This window comes from Chiloscyllium plagiosum, chromosome 9, assembly GCF_004010195.1.
Source record: "Chiloscyllium plagiosum isolate BGI_BamShark_2017 chromosome 9, ASM401019v2, whole genome shotgun sequence".
NCBI classification, from domain to species: Eukaryota; Metazoa; Chordata; class Chondrichthyes; order Orectolobiformes; family Hemiscylliidae; genus Chiloscyllium; species Chiloscyllium plagiosum.
The window spans coordinates 49,216,215-49,231,255 of record NC_057718.1 but is presented as its reverse complement, the minus strand read 5'-3'; the positions used below and the strand labels follow the sequence as shown (position 1 = coordinate 49,231,255).

The window sequence follows — 15,041 nt, the reverse complement described above, 5'->3', positions numbered from 1 at the left end:
ATTTTGGTGTCATCTGCAAACTTACTAACTGTACCTCTTATGCTCGCATCCAAATCATTTATGTAAATGACAAAAAGTAGACGACCCAGAACTGATCCCTGCGGAACTCCACTTGTAACCGGGCTCCAGGCTGAACATTTACCATTTACCACCACTCTCTGACTTCGACCGGTTAGCCAGTTTTCTATCCAACTGGCCAAATTTCCCTCTATCCCATGCCTCCTGACTTTCCGCATAAGCCTACCATGGGGAACCTTATCAAATGCCTTACTAAAATCCATGTACACTACATCCACATGCTTGTTCACCTCCTCAAAGAATTCAAAAAGACTTGTAAGGCAAGACCTACCCTTCACAAATCTAATCCCTATAATCCTGCATTCCCTCTGGCTAATCAACCTAACTTACAGATTCCGAGACACTATGAGGCATTTAGCATGGCTAAACCACCTGACCAGCACATCCTTTGGACTGTGGAAGGAAACTGGAACACCAGGAGGAAAGCCACACAGACACAAGAATGTGCAAACTCCACACAGATAGTCGCCTGAGTCTGGAATCGAACCCAGGTCCCTGGCGCTGTGAGGCAGCAATGCTAACCATTGAACCACCGTGCTTCATTTTGAAGTAAAGGAATGATGATATGTTTCCAAGTCAGTGTGCTATGTGGCTTGGAGGGAAACTTGCAGGTGGGGGTGATGTTCCATGTACCTGAGAGTCTTGTCCTTCCAGATGTTAGTGATTGTGAATTTAGAATGTGTTGTCTAAGGATCCTTGGTAAATTTCTGCTGTGCACTTTGCAGATGGTACATGTGGCTGCACTGAGCATCGGTGGTGGAGGGAGTGAATGTTTGAGCATGTAGTGCCAAACTAGCAGGCAGATATGTTCTGATGCTGTCAAGCTTCTTGACTGTTATTTAAGCTGCACTAATTCAGGCAAAATTAGAAAGCATGCTCTTTTCCCTTAAAGCCAGAGGGCTGATCAGTTGACTTTACCAGTTCTGGAAGGACTGGGATTCCACGGGGGGGCTCTTTTGGAACAAAAACAGAAATTACTGACAACTGGCCAGGACTTAAGTAAAGCTGCATAAGTGATAATGAGAGCAGAGAGTTGGACAGAATGGGTAGGCTATGCTGAAAATAATGCATGTCATGACAGGACCAGGGCGAGGGTTTGAATTAAAAACATGGAAGGATGTAGTCAGGCTCTAAAATTATTGAATATGATGTTGAGTTCCAGAGGTTGCAGGGTCCCCCAGTGTAAAATGAGATGTTGTTCTTCAAGCTTGTGCTGAGGCTCACTGGAACACTGCAGCAGGCCTGAGACAGAAATGTTGGCCAGGGAACAAGGTGGAGTGTTGAATTTGCAGGCAACTGGAAGCATTAAGTCATTTTTGTGGACTTTCGGACTTTTGCCCAAAACATCAATGTTCCTGCGCCTCAGATGCTGCCTGACCTGCTGTGCTTTTCCAGCACTACTCTAATTTTGGCTGTAATCTCCAGCATCTGCAGTACTCACTTTTGCCTACTTGCTTACAGCACAGCCAATCCACTTTCTCCTATCCTCAGCTCCAACAGAGGCATAGAGATCTGCAGCAAGGAAACAGACCCTTCAGTCCAACTCAACTACGCCAACCAGATATCCCAAATTAATCTAGCCCCATTTGCCAGCATTTGTCCTGTATCTCTCTCAACCCTTCCTATTCATTTACCCATCCAAATGCCTTCCAAATGTTATAATTGTACCAATTTCCACCACCTCCCCTTCCATACAAAGTTGCCCCCTTAAGTCCCTTTTAAATCTCTTCTCTCTTACCATAAACCTTAAACTTATAGCTCTGGACTCCCCTTCCCCATCCATTTAGGAGATGTCATATTCATAAACCTTTTCTTCTTCATGCGTTGTTAGCACATTGGCAAGGACATTTATTGCCCATCCTGAACTGCTGTTGAGAATACTGGCAGGGGATCATCTTCTTGAACTGTTGTAGTTCGAGTGGTTGAGAAACTCTCCCAGGGTAATAGAGCCATAGAGTCATGCAACACAGAAACAAGCCCTTTGGTCCAACCAGTCCATGCCAACTATAATCCTAAATTAAACTAGTCCCACTTGCCTGCATTTGGCCGATATCCCTCCAAACATTTCTTATTTATGTTCTTGTCCAAATGTCTTTTAAACATTGTAACAGTACCCACATCAATTACTTCCTCTGGAATTTCATTCCACACATGAACTACTGCCTTTGTAAAAAATTACGCCTCATGTCTTTTTTTTTTAAAGCTTTCTCCTTTCACCTTCAAAATACAGACCCAAATCTTGAAATCCTCAAGAGAAAAGACACCTGCCATTCACCTTATCTATACCCTTCATGATTTTGTAAACCTCCATAAGGTCACGCCTTAACCTCCTATGCACCAGTGAAGAAAATCTCAATCTATCAAGGTGCTCCTTATAACTCAAACCATCCATTCCAGGCAACATCCTGATAAATTTCTTCTGAACCTTCTCCAGCTTAATAACATCCTTCCTATAAAAGGTGAAGAGAAAAAAAAGCTCAAATTTTGACCTAGTGTAACGAAAGAAGGGCAATATCAGGTTGGAGTGTGACCGAGAGGAAATTTGCAGATGATGCACCCTTCTCCTTCTAGGTAGTAAATCATAAAATCCCTGCTATGCAGAAACAGGCCATTTGACCCAACAAGTCCACAATGACCTTCCAAAGAGTATCCCACCCAGACCCATTCCCTTACCTTATTACTCTACATTTCCCCTGGCTAACCTACACACCCCTGTAAACTATGGGCAATTTAGCATGGCCAATTCACCTAACCTGGACATCTTTGGACTGTGGGAGGAAAGCAGAGCACCCAGAAGAAATCCACAGACAGCCTCCTGAGGCTGGAATCGAACCCCATGTCCCTGGTGCTGTGAGGCAGCAGTGCAGTAAAGGTAGCAGATTTGGGAAGTTCTACTAAAGAAACCTAGACAAGTTGCAGAAATGCATTGCAATGTTACTGAGTGATAGAACTCAGGACAGAGAAACAGAAAAGAGAAATCATCCAAGAAAATGGAGAGTATTCCATCATACACAAGACTTGTAGATGATGGGAACACATTAGAGAATTAGGGGATAAATTTTTGTGACAGAATATCAAAGTTTCTCACCTGTTCCAGATAAGTTTCTAGTCAATGATGACCCCGAGATGTCGATAATGAGAGATATGATTTTGATGATGCTATTTCTTGTTAAGGGAAGGTGGTTAAATGCTCTCTTATTGGAGGTGGTTATTGTCTGATACATACGTGACACAAATGTTATTTGCTATTAATGAGCCCAAACCTGAATGGTGACAAAATTCTGATACATGTGGGCATGAAGTGCAACATTATCTCAGGGTTTGTGAATGGAATCGAGCATTGCAGTATCAAATCATCAGAAACCATCTCTGTTTCTACACTTATTGACAAAGCAGCTGAAATAGGTGGGCCCAGGACATTACAGTTGGACAGCTGCAGTAATGTCCCAAGCCTGAGATGATCAACCTCAAGCATCCACAACCAACTTTCTTGTTGTAGGTATGACTCTAGCCAATGTGAAGTTTTTTTTCCTCAATTCCTATTGACTGCAATTTCACTTCAGTGCTTTGAAGCCATAACTGGCCCAATAATGTCTTGCTGTCAAAGGGCAGGAATGAGGCAGTATCTTTTGTTTCTAGAAAGTTGTGCATTAACATCATTGGTCCTTGATGCCATGACCTTGACCCTGACCTAATAATTGTGCGAAGTAGAACGTTGCCTTTAACTTTGATGTAAAGGAGCAGAGCATGAAATGGAATCTGAGAAAGCATATATAAAAGGAAAGATGTAACTGGGACTAACTGCCTTTTCCAGGTAGTTAAACAAATGCATCAACTTTAAGTAAACGGCAGTTTGGAACGAACAAATTTATATCGCCATGACAGTCTGGAAACTAATGCAAGTAATTATAAGAATACTTAATGCTCTCGTATATATTTCTTCTTTTACTATTTTAATACAAGTATTAGCCCATTTAAAATAAATTGGTTGACACATTTACTAAAATAGAATGAGACAAGCATGTTCAGAATTCAGAAAGAATCTTTTTCAGTAATTTCCAGGTTCAAGACTTTGCTGCTAGAGTAAAATTAGCATATGAAAAGTTTCTAATTAGTCATGTTCTCTTTATATTTAATTAACCAAACATTTTGAACAGAGCAAGAAATTTGTAATAGAATTATCAGGAATGGAATTTGGATCACACATGTATATATAGTTCTTTGACCGCACTTTTAAAACAATAAGAGGAAAAGAAATACAGGAGGAATTAATGAAAATACTTAAATAGCTGAGAGGTTAAACTCAATGATAATTCAAGGTAATATTAAGTCACTAAATATGGTCTTTGCTGCTGACAAACCACACATCAAAGGTAATCCCCGTCCTTTTTGGAGAATTTCCATGTGACATTACCTTCTTTGGCTATTTTATACTTGTCTGCAATAGCTCATATATAAAATGCTTTCAACGTATGACTAAAAACATAGTTGGAATCAGTTAAAAAGCAAGTTTTAATGAGTCAAGAATGCAACAATCTATTTCCTTGAACAGTTTCTACTTGCAGGCCTCTGACTAAGCATTTCACTTGCCTTATAACTTTTTCTTAAACTTGGAGACTAATGGCAGTGCTACACATGGGAGTATTCTGGTAACTTGACTCCTTCGCAGAAACTGATGTCAACTATTAATTCTTCTTCATTACTTACAATAAACGATGATATCATAGTATGCTGTCTCTATAGTTTGATCACTCATGTTAACAGCCATTTTATAGCTGCTTTTGGCAGATGTGAGTGTCTATAAGTTTCAGTGGCATGGACAGTAAGAGAAAACCGTTGTATATTAAGTGGCATAGCACCAGGGTGCAGCTGGAGATAATTGTAATGAAGACAGACATTCATTAAATTGGAGCCTGATGTTGGCAAATGCTCAGAAAGACACAAAGAAATGCACTGCAGTGCAACTGTGCATGCTTCAATGTACTACCTAATATGTACTCTAACAATTATTACCATAGTATTACAAAAACAGAACCAAACAATTTATTCATTCACTATCTATTGCCTTCAGTATTTCCAGTGGTTTAGTGAGCAAATGCACTAAAAGAAATAATATACATCTCAAGAAAGACCAAACTTCAATCCTACATAGTGCTCAATTAGCTAATTGCAGCCTACATTTTGTTGTAGACTATGCATTTGCCTTTAATACCCCATTCTAAGGAAAGGGGCATCAACCTCCTGCGAGAAAGATCAGGAAAATAGCTCAACTGTAAATCTTACTGATATGATAATGAAGGGTCAGTTTGCTGTGGTGATCTTTCCATCTTCCGCTATAAGTTTGGTGTAAGTTAGACAAAATGTTTATTTATGTTTATAAATCATGTCTCTATCCAAATTACACTGTCACTATTGAATATGCCTGAAATAAACTCAATCCAAAGTTCATACAACCTCTAGGTTTTGACATGACCACTTTTATTTTCAATAGTTTTGCAGAATTTCTCATGAGTGGATTGTATCTCCCACCAAAATGTTTTACAAGATTTTCTAGAATTCACATTTAAACACTAAAAGTAACTTCTGACTATTCTGAAAGAACACTTGGCTACAATCACCAGCAGACTGTCACTTGACATGAGGAATTGTATGGGTGGACATCATAGACATTTGTGGGTGAGGGTCAGCATAGGGCTCCAGTGTCATCCCAAAAGAAATCTTGTTTTCCAATATAATCTCAGTCATTATCCAAATTCATTCTGTCAGTAACATGCTGGCTGCTCTGCTCAGCATTAGGCAGAATCTTCCAGTAGCTCTGGAACTCACCAGAAGTAGTGAAGGAAGAATGTGACTTTTCAGCTTAGGGGCTGGATGACTGGCTTTCAACATCTTATCACCTCCTTTGCCCAATCTTGCTTGGATGTTGGTTTATTAAGACCTGTGGGTCAGGTAGCAATGCTACTGTGTTCAGAGGATGGCCATAAAGATGAGAACATACCTGAACATGGTTCCCATCCACTTCACTCATGGTTATCAGGATGTCTTGTTAAGTTGGTAGGAGGACCAGGAGGCCAAGGCATTAAACAGCAGGAGCTTTATTATGGAGGTGTTCACATGAAAGGCAGCAAAGTTAGACTAAGCTGGTTCCCTCTGAAAAAACTGATGATGTCATTACATCACATGACTTCCCTCCACCATATTTAACCTTTAACCAGCCAATCGTGCTCATCAATAACTTCACCCATCCTCCTGCCACTTCAAGGAAACACACCTCTGGAGTTACTGTATTATCAGAACCATTGCAAGATATGGTGTTAGTCACTTTTTTAATATCATTCCACAACGTTATGCTTTCTCCAGTGACTGACTACAACCTCCATATCACCCTTAATTCTCCACATTTCACCACTCCTTTACAGTTTGTTGTCCTTGAAACTCCTACACCCTTTACTCTACAAATATCACCTTACACATGACTCTCTACACCTTCAGCTACACCTGTTACTGCCCCGTGCGCACCTTGAACCTGATCACTCCCACTGTCCATGCCAACTATACTGTATGATTCCATTTTACCACACCAACAAGTAAGATAATCAAATACTTTGCCATGATTCTAGAACTAGCATTCTATTGCATCCCACACCCCTTCTGTTCCCTCAGCTGCCCAGTACCCACAGTGCAACTCTGAGTACTTCACCATTGAGAGCACTGACCCTGCACTTTCGGGCCACGATCCAACCTCCTTACCCAGAAAGTTCTCCCCCATCAACATGATCACCACAACCATGACATTAGACCTTTCCCTTTTCTATGCTCTGCATATCCCTGCACCTTCATCTTTCCTGCCTGCTTCAAACAGCCTTTTCCTGATGCCTTTTGCATGGTGCCACCCGATCACAATATGATATGCCAGGGATCAATGCTCCCCAAAGTGGTAAAATCTCCGGCTAATTGCTCCAACTCTAGCAAGTGTGTTCTCTCACCTGCTGCACGCCAATTATATGTAGCTGTGAATCTAAAAGCACCTATTTCTCAATCATATGGAGCTTACATGGGAAACTGCACTTAATTCCAGCGATATTACCTTTTAATGAGCATGTGTGGATACAGAGATACCTAGTATTGGGAGGCTCAACTTTGAGTCATAGAGATGTACAGCATGGAAACAGACCCTTCAGTCCACTTGTGCATATCGACCAGAAATCCCAACCTAATCTTGCTCCATTTGCCAGCACCCAGCCCATATCCCTCTAAACCCTTCCTATTCATATACCCATTCAGATGCCTTTTAAATGTTGTAATTGTACAAGCCTCCACAACTTCCATTGGTAGCTCATTCCATACATGCACCACCCTCTGTGTGAAAAAGTTGTCCTTTAGGTCCCTTTTAAATCTTTCCCCTCTCACCCATAACCTTTGCCCTATCATATTTTCATCCACTGTGAGAAAGCTGGGTTTTAGTCTCCTGCATGATTAAGTTCCCCCGTTGTCTCCTCCTGTCGCTGGAGCACCATCAAATTCTAAGATAGTTTCTCAATTAAGTATCTGGCAGCATTTCAGACTCTGCAAGCTCAATTATCCAACTTTGGGAACTTGAGAAAATGTTGTAAGGTATCAGTTTCTGAGGAACCTAGCACAAGTTAAAAGGATTCTGAGAAGGTTGACATGTTGAAACATGGAAATTTGTAACAATGAGGAGGTGCTTGTTCCAGCATATGGACTTCACACTTGGAGCACTTTGTAAAAGTCTTGATGCCATATTATGAAAGGGACATGAAGGTAGTGGGAAAGGAGCAAAACAAGATTTACAAAGATAATGCCAGAATTGTGAGCTTACATATGCAAAGAACGAATGGAGACTGGGGTCTCCTTTCTGTGTGGAAATATAGAAGCTGAGAGGGTGATCCAATTGAGGTATTTAAAACTCTGAAAGCTCTGAAAACTCTGAATGACAGTGCTTTTATTGTGATAAAGAGCAAAACTAGATGTTGTCAATCATGGATATTCACCAAGAACTAAAAAGAGAATTTAAGATGAACCTCTTTAGCCAGAGAACAATACGAGTCGTGAGACTTGCAAGGCCATCAGTATTTGAGGTGAACAATACAGATGGTTTTAAAGGGAAGCCAGATACATACTTAAGAGGAATATGGATATACTGATGAGTTAAATGGTTGGAAAGCAGCACAGATGTTGACAACTCCCTAGACTAGATGGCCTGTATCTTAGGGCCTTAAAAGAAGTGACTATAGAGATAAAAGAGACATTGGTCACAACTTTCCAAATTTATTGAGATTTTGGAACAGTCCCAGCAGGTTAGAAAATGATAAATTTAAATCTGTATTCAAGGAAAGAAGAAGACAAAATGTAGGAAACTATAGAAATATACAAAATGGAGGGGGGTTGGTGGGTGAAGGGATGAAACTCCTTGACTTGCTCAGTTATGTAGCAGTAGTATATACCACTCACAGGATGATGCTATCAAGTCAAAAAGATATTGTGCCTATCATAAAAATGTATAATGTAGGAGCTGAACTTCAGTGTAGGTGTGAAACAAGATATGTAGGCCATCATAAATACTGGCAGATCATATTATACAGTGTATCTCTTGGCTGTTTGCAGCAACAAGGTACTGATTGTAACCAACCGACCCCTGCTTGTAACACACACAACACAGTATCAAGCGTTAAGAATAATTTTGCAGATAGGCACATCTGCTGGATAATCCTGGGTTTACAAAGAATTACACTTACACTAATTTAGGATTGTCAGTCAGGTTTACAGTACAGCACATTTGTGTACTGGAAACTAGATTTATTAATATAGAGAGCCTTGTTCTTTGCAGTTAGAAAGAACATGTACATGCACAGCACCTGCGTCAACTCAACAAAATAGATGACAGCCCTTCACTGGTGTGATTCTCAGGAATCTGTCCTGACAAATCAGAGTTAAATTCCTAGTTTAAAAATCAAACAAAGCTTGTCAGTAAACTGTCAATCAACATTAATGGGTGCATTTTCCATGTCAATGTCTCTACCAATCAGAGTCCACTTGTCTATCGATTAGCACTCTCCTCTCATCACTCAAAATGTTGGTTTTCCCCATGAATTCTTGTGAATTGTTCTAAAGAATGCAAGGCAAAAAGCTTTCACATAATGTGCTTTTTATAACAGAAATATCAAATTCTGCACTCTTGGTTGACTAACAGTATTACTTTAAACTTCATTGTATTAGAATATATTTATCATTTGCCTCCTCACTTTCCAATCAATGTTCTCCTGATGTATATTACAGTTTTCCTCAATAAATAAGAAACCCTATACCTGAATTTATTGATCTAATTTGTAGATATTGCTCCAGGGCCCAAATTGAAATTATCTACATATGCCAGAAACAAAGCAAGAACCATAGATGGCCACATTAAAGCAGCAACATGAGGAAGAGTGGACTCAGGCTAAAGGTGCATCTGCTATAAGAACTCACTTGTTCACCTCCCTACTGGTGCATATATGGACAGGATGAAGTTTGTCAGAAGTACTTTATGAAATCCTTCACAAATCAATGTTCCCTAAATCAACTGGTACAGAAAACAAATCAGTTCAGATTCAACATCGGTACATATATTAGGGTTTCTGGAACCTCAATCTGCTGTGGAGAAAGTAAGTGACCATCTCGAAGGGAGTTGCAGAAAACAGTTGGCCCATGCGCCAGTGTAATTATTCTGGCTACTGTGACTACTAATGTTGACAATTTACAGGAGGCTTTTAATATTTACCTTGAGGGACTAGAAGATCAGCTTCAGATACTTTGAGATGGCCTATCTGTACACTGATCCCTGATCATCTGCAATGAATATACCAGTTGTTGGACTATTAATACCTCGTCTGCTTGTCTTACTGGATTGTAAAAGAAGCAGAGATTGGGTAACAACAGGAAACCAGCAGAGAAGTCAAGCATGTGGCGAACGTTTCTGTGTCATCTCAAAACTGAGGAGCGAAGGACAATTTGATGCAGCTGAGTAAAAAGATTCAGGATGTAGATACATAAAAGTTCAATGTTTTGGAAGCTTTCTCAGCAACAGGCACAGCTGTCCCTGTGTTAGGACTTGCACGTAGGTCAGATTCAAATAGAGGGGATGTCAGTCACAGTTCCCATTGTGATCATATGTCAGAAGGTAAATCTCTCTAAATATATCCAAGTTGGTAATCCTAGGTCTGAATATTTGCTGCTTGGACCAACTTCATGTGGGAGCAGCCATAACAATAGTACAGCTACATTGGTTTGTGCAAGGGGAGTTCTGTGTTCCAATAATTCATCAAAACTGCATAAAATAGCGATTCAAGACTACTAATGCAGTACAACTTGTGCAAGTTCAAACCATACAATGAAATCTGAATTGGCAAACATACATGAACACTTACTCTAAGCGGTTAAGTTCTCAAGTGAGCAATGAAAGCTAAGAAGTACCCAATATTTAAGAACATGCCACAGTACGGATATAAATAAAGCCTGATGGAAAGATTACACATTGTGTTTATCTTGGCTGAGCACACTTACAATAAGCTTCAATCATGTGTTCAATAATTAAATGTTGTGGAATATTTTAGAAGAAAATATCACCCTTATATGGCAAAAATGCTACAGGCCACAAAGTGGACAATGTTACACCTGATTTTGAATAGGAAGCAAGTTCAGCATGATCTACTTCAGCAGGGGACACATTCAGCAGCATAGTGAATCAAATTAGGAGTGACATATTGGGTAACTGCCAAAAACCTGTATTTGACCCATTGGAAATGCTAAACCTAAGCCTAAAACATGTCATAGGACCCAAACTTGAAAGCTGGGAGAGATTGCAGTGAACGTTGCTGGAGTCAGGTCTGTATTCTGTCTGAGTATCCAGAGGAAGGGTCACTCAACCTGAAACATTAACTCTGATTTCTTTCCACAAATGCTACCAGAACTATTGGCTTTCCCAGCAATTTCTGTGTTTGATTCTGTCCCTTGTCTATTTATCTTGCCTGTTGTTAAAGAGACAACAAAGAACAAAGAAAATTACAGCCCCGAGTAATTGAGTCCCCTACTCTGGGAAAAAGCTTCTTGCTATCCACCCTGTCTATGCCTCTCATGATTTTGTAGACATCAACCAGATCCCTCTGAACCTTCATCTTTCTAATAACAATAATCCTAATCTACTCAACCTCTCTTCAGAGTTAGTATTTTCCATTTCAAGCAACATCTGGTGACCCTCCTCTGCGCCCTCTTCAAAGCATCCACATCCTTTTGGTAATGTGGTGACCAGAACTGTACGCAATATTCTAAATGTCCTATACAACTGTAACATGATCTACCAACCCTTGTACTCAATACCCCATCCAATGAAGGAAAGCATGTTGTTTGCCTTCTTGACCACTCTATCAGCCTGTATTGCCACCTTGAGAGTACAATGGACCTGAACACCCAGATCTCTCTGCACATCAATTTTCCCTAGGTCTTTCCCATTTGCCATATGGTTCGCTCTTGAATTGGATCTTCTAAGATGTATCACCTTGTAGTTACCCATATTGAACTCCATCTGCCATTTATCCGCCCAATTCTCCAATCTACCTTATTCTGTTGCATTCTCTGACAGTCCCCTTCACTATCTGCTAATCCACCAAATTTAGTGTCATCTAAAACTTGTTAATCAGTCCACCTATACCTTTCTCCAGATCATTTATGTATATCACTAACAACAGTGGTCACAACACGGATCCCTGTGGAATACCACTGGTCACAGTTCTCCATTTTGTGAATCTCCCCTCCACCACAACTCTGTTTCCTGCTGCCCAGCCAGTTCTCTATCCATCTAGCTAGTACACCCTGGACCCCATGCGATTACACTTTCTCCATCAACCTAATTTGAGGAATCTTATCAAACATCTTACCGAAGTCCATGTATATGGCATCTACAGCCCGTCCCTCATCAATTAACTTTGTCACTTCCTTAAAGAATTCTATTAAGTTGGTAAGACATGATCTTCCCTGCACAAAACTATGTTGCCTATCGCTGATAAGCCCATTTATTTCCAAATGTAAATAGCGCCTATCCCTCAGTATCCTCTCCAGTAGCTTCCCTACCACTAACCTCAGGCTCACCGGTCTATAATTGCCTGGATCATCCCTGCTATCCTTCTTAAACAAGAGGATAAAATTAGCAATTCTCCAGTCTTCCAGGACCTCACCCATGTTCAAGGATGCTGCAAAGATATCTGTTAAGGCCCCAGCTATTTCCTCTTTCACTTCCCTCAGCAACCTGAGATATATCCCATCTGAACACGGGGTTTTGTCAACCTTATTGCCTTTTAGAAAACCCAGCACGTCCTCCCTCCTTATGCCGACTTGACCTAGAGTAATCAAACAACTATCCCTAGCCTCAACATGTGTCATGTCCCTCTCCTCAGTGAATACTAATGCAAAGTACTCAATAAGAATCTCACCCATTTTTTTCTGACACCATGCATAACTTTTCTCCTTTGTCCTTGAGTGGGCCAATCCAACTCTGGTTACCCTCTTACTCCTTATATATGAAAAAAAAAACTTTGGGATTTTCCTTAACCTTGGTTGCTAAAGATATTTCATGAACCCTTTTAGCTCTCTTAATTCCTCGTTTCAGATTGGTCATACTTTCCCAATATTCTGCCAAAGCTTCATCTGTTTTCAGTCGCCTAGACCTTATGTATGCTTTCTTTTTCCTCTTAGCTAGTCTCACAATTTCACCAATCATCCATGGTTCCCTAATCTTGCCTTTTCTATCACCCATTTTCCAAGGGACTTGTCTGTTCTGCACTCTAATCAACATCTTTTTAAAAACCTACCACACATCAAATGTACCCTCAAGCAACTGCTCCTGACTCACATTCCCCAGCTCCTGCCGAATTTTGCTATTGTTGGCCTTCCCCAAGTTTTGCACTCTTCCTTTAGGACCACTCTCGATTTTGTCCATGAGTACTCTTATACTTACCGGAATTGTGATCACTTTTCTCAAAGTAATCCCCTTCTAAAACTTCAACCACCTGATCGGGCTCATTTCAGAACACCAAGTCCACCTCCCCCAGAACCAGTCCCAATGCCCCAAAAATCTGAATTCCTCCCTCTTGCACCATCTCACAAGCCACTCATCCATCCTCCCTATTCTTTTATTCCTACTCTGATTAGCACGTGGCACTGGTAGCAATCCGAAGATACCTACCTCTGAGGTTCTACTTTTTAACTTGTCTCCAAATTCCCTAAATTCTTCTTGTAGGATCTCATCCCTTTATTACATATATCATTGGTGCCTATATGCACCACGACAGCTGGCTATTCACCATCTTCCTTCAGAATGTCCTGCAACCAATCTGAGACATCCCTGACCTGTGCACCTAGGAGGCAATATACCATTTGGGAGTTTCATTTTCAACCACAGAACCACCTATCTACTCAGCTTACAATTGAATCTTCTATGACTATAGCCCTTCCGCTCTTTTTCCTGCCCTTCTATACAACTGCCACCAATATAATAGTTTTCTCAAAAACAAACTCACTTAATCATGCAGCTAGAAGGGATGGGAATGCTGTTTCCAGTTAAACACTGGAACCAGGAGCTGCTGTAATCCACTGCTTCCGTCACCCCTCCAAAGTACCTAAATTCCCAATCCCACACTTACCTTTGATCCAGTAGCATCCCAGATGAATGGCTTTATTTCGACCTTTGGCCAATGAGCTGTCGCTGGGGCCCTGTGACCCACACATAGGTGCCAATGAGAGAATGGACTAATTTGTTATACTTTTGCTACCGGTCTCTTTAGGTACATGTAACATGTGTTGCACTCTCAATACGAGGAATTAAAATTATAGGCCTAGATGAATAAATATAAAAAATCTGTATTTCTGCAGTTTGATGAACTGATATTGAGAAACGGATCAGTTCAGAACCCATGATCAGACATTCAAGTGCAAAGCTGAGATGTCTTACAAAGGATTGTCCGTTATAGAGTCATGGAGTTATAAAGATGTACAGCACAGAAAAAGACTCTTCAGTCCAACTCATCCGCACTGACCAGACATCCCACTCTGACCTCGTCCCATTTGCCAGCATTTGGCCTATATCCCTCTAAACCCTTCCTATTCATATACCCATCCAGATGTCTTTTAAATGTTATAATTTTACCAGCCTCCACCATCTCCTCTGGTAGCTCGTTGAATACACACACGACTTTCTGCATGAAAATGTTACTCCTCAAGTCCTTTTTAAATCTTTCCCCCTCACCTTAAACATATGTTCTCTAGTTTTGGAAACCCCACTCTAGAAAAAGACCTTGGCTATTCATCCTATTCATGCCCCTCGTGAGTTTGTAAACCTCTGAAATGTCATATCTAAATCTCTAACCATCCGGCAAAAATAGCCACAGCCGATACAGCCTCTCCCTATAACTCAAGTCCTCAGTCCTGACAACATCCTTGTAAATCTTTTCTGCACCCTCTCAAGTTTAACAATATCCTTCCCATAGAAGGGCACCCAAAATTGTACCCAATCCAAAAGTGGTCTCACGACGTCCTGTACAGCCATAATATAACATCCTAACACCTATACTCAATGTTAGGACCAATGAAGGCAAGCATACCAAACATTTTCTTCACCATCATATCTACTTGTGACTCCATTTTCAAGGAACTATGCAACTGCACCCTAACGTCTCTTCATTCAGCAATACCCACTTACCATTTAATGTTTAAGTCCTGCCTTGGTTTGCCTTACCAAAATGCAACACCTCACTTTTATCTAAATTAAACTCCATCTGCCACTCCTCAGCCCATTGGCCTATCTGATCAAGGTTCCGTTGTAATCTGAGGTAATATTCTTCGCTGTCCACTACACCTCCAATTTTGGTGTCATCTGCAAACTTACTAACTATACGTCCTACATTCACATTCAAATC

At 40.6% G+C, this 15,041-nt stretch overlaps 1 long non-coding RNA gene across 2 annotated transcripts in view; it reads right to left on the bottom strand.

Annotated features, from left to right (window-relative positions):
* The window catches only part of LOC122553222, a 25,088-nt gene extending 18,856 nt beyond the window's left edge, over nucleotides 1-6,232 (bottom strand). For both annotated transcript variants that reach the window (XR_006312642.1, XR_006312644.1), the window contains exon 1: nucleotides 6,077-6,232. This is a non-coding gene — a long non-coding RNA (uncharacterized LOC122553222). The remainder of the gene's footprint in view (nucleotides 1-6,076) is intronic.
* Nucleotides 6,233-15,041: the final 8,809 nt, after the last annotated feature.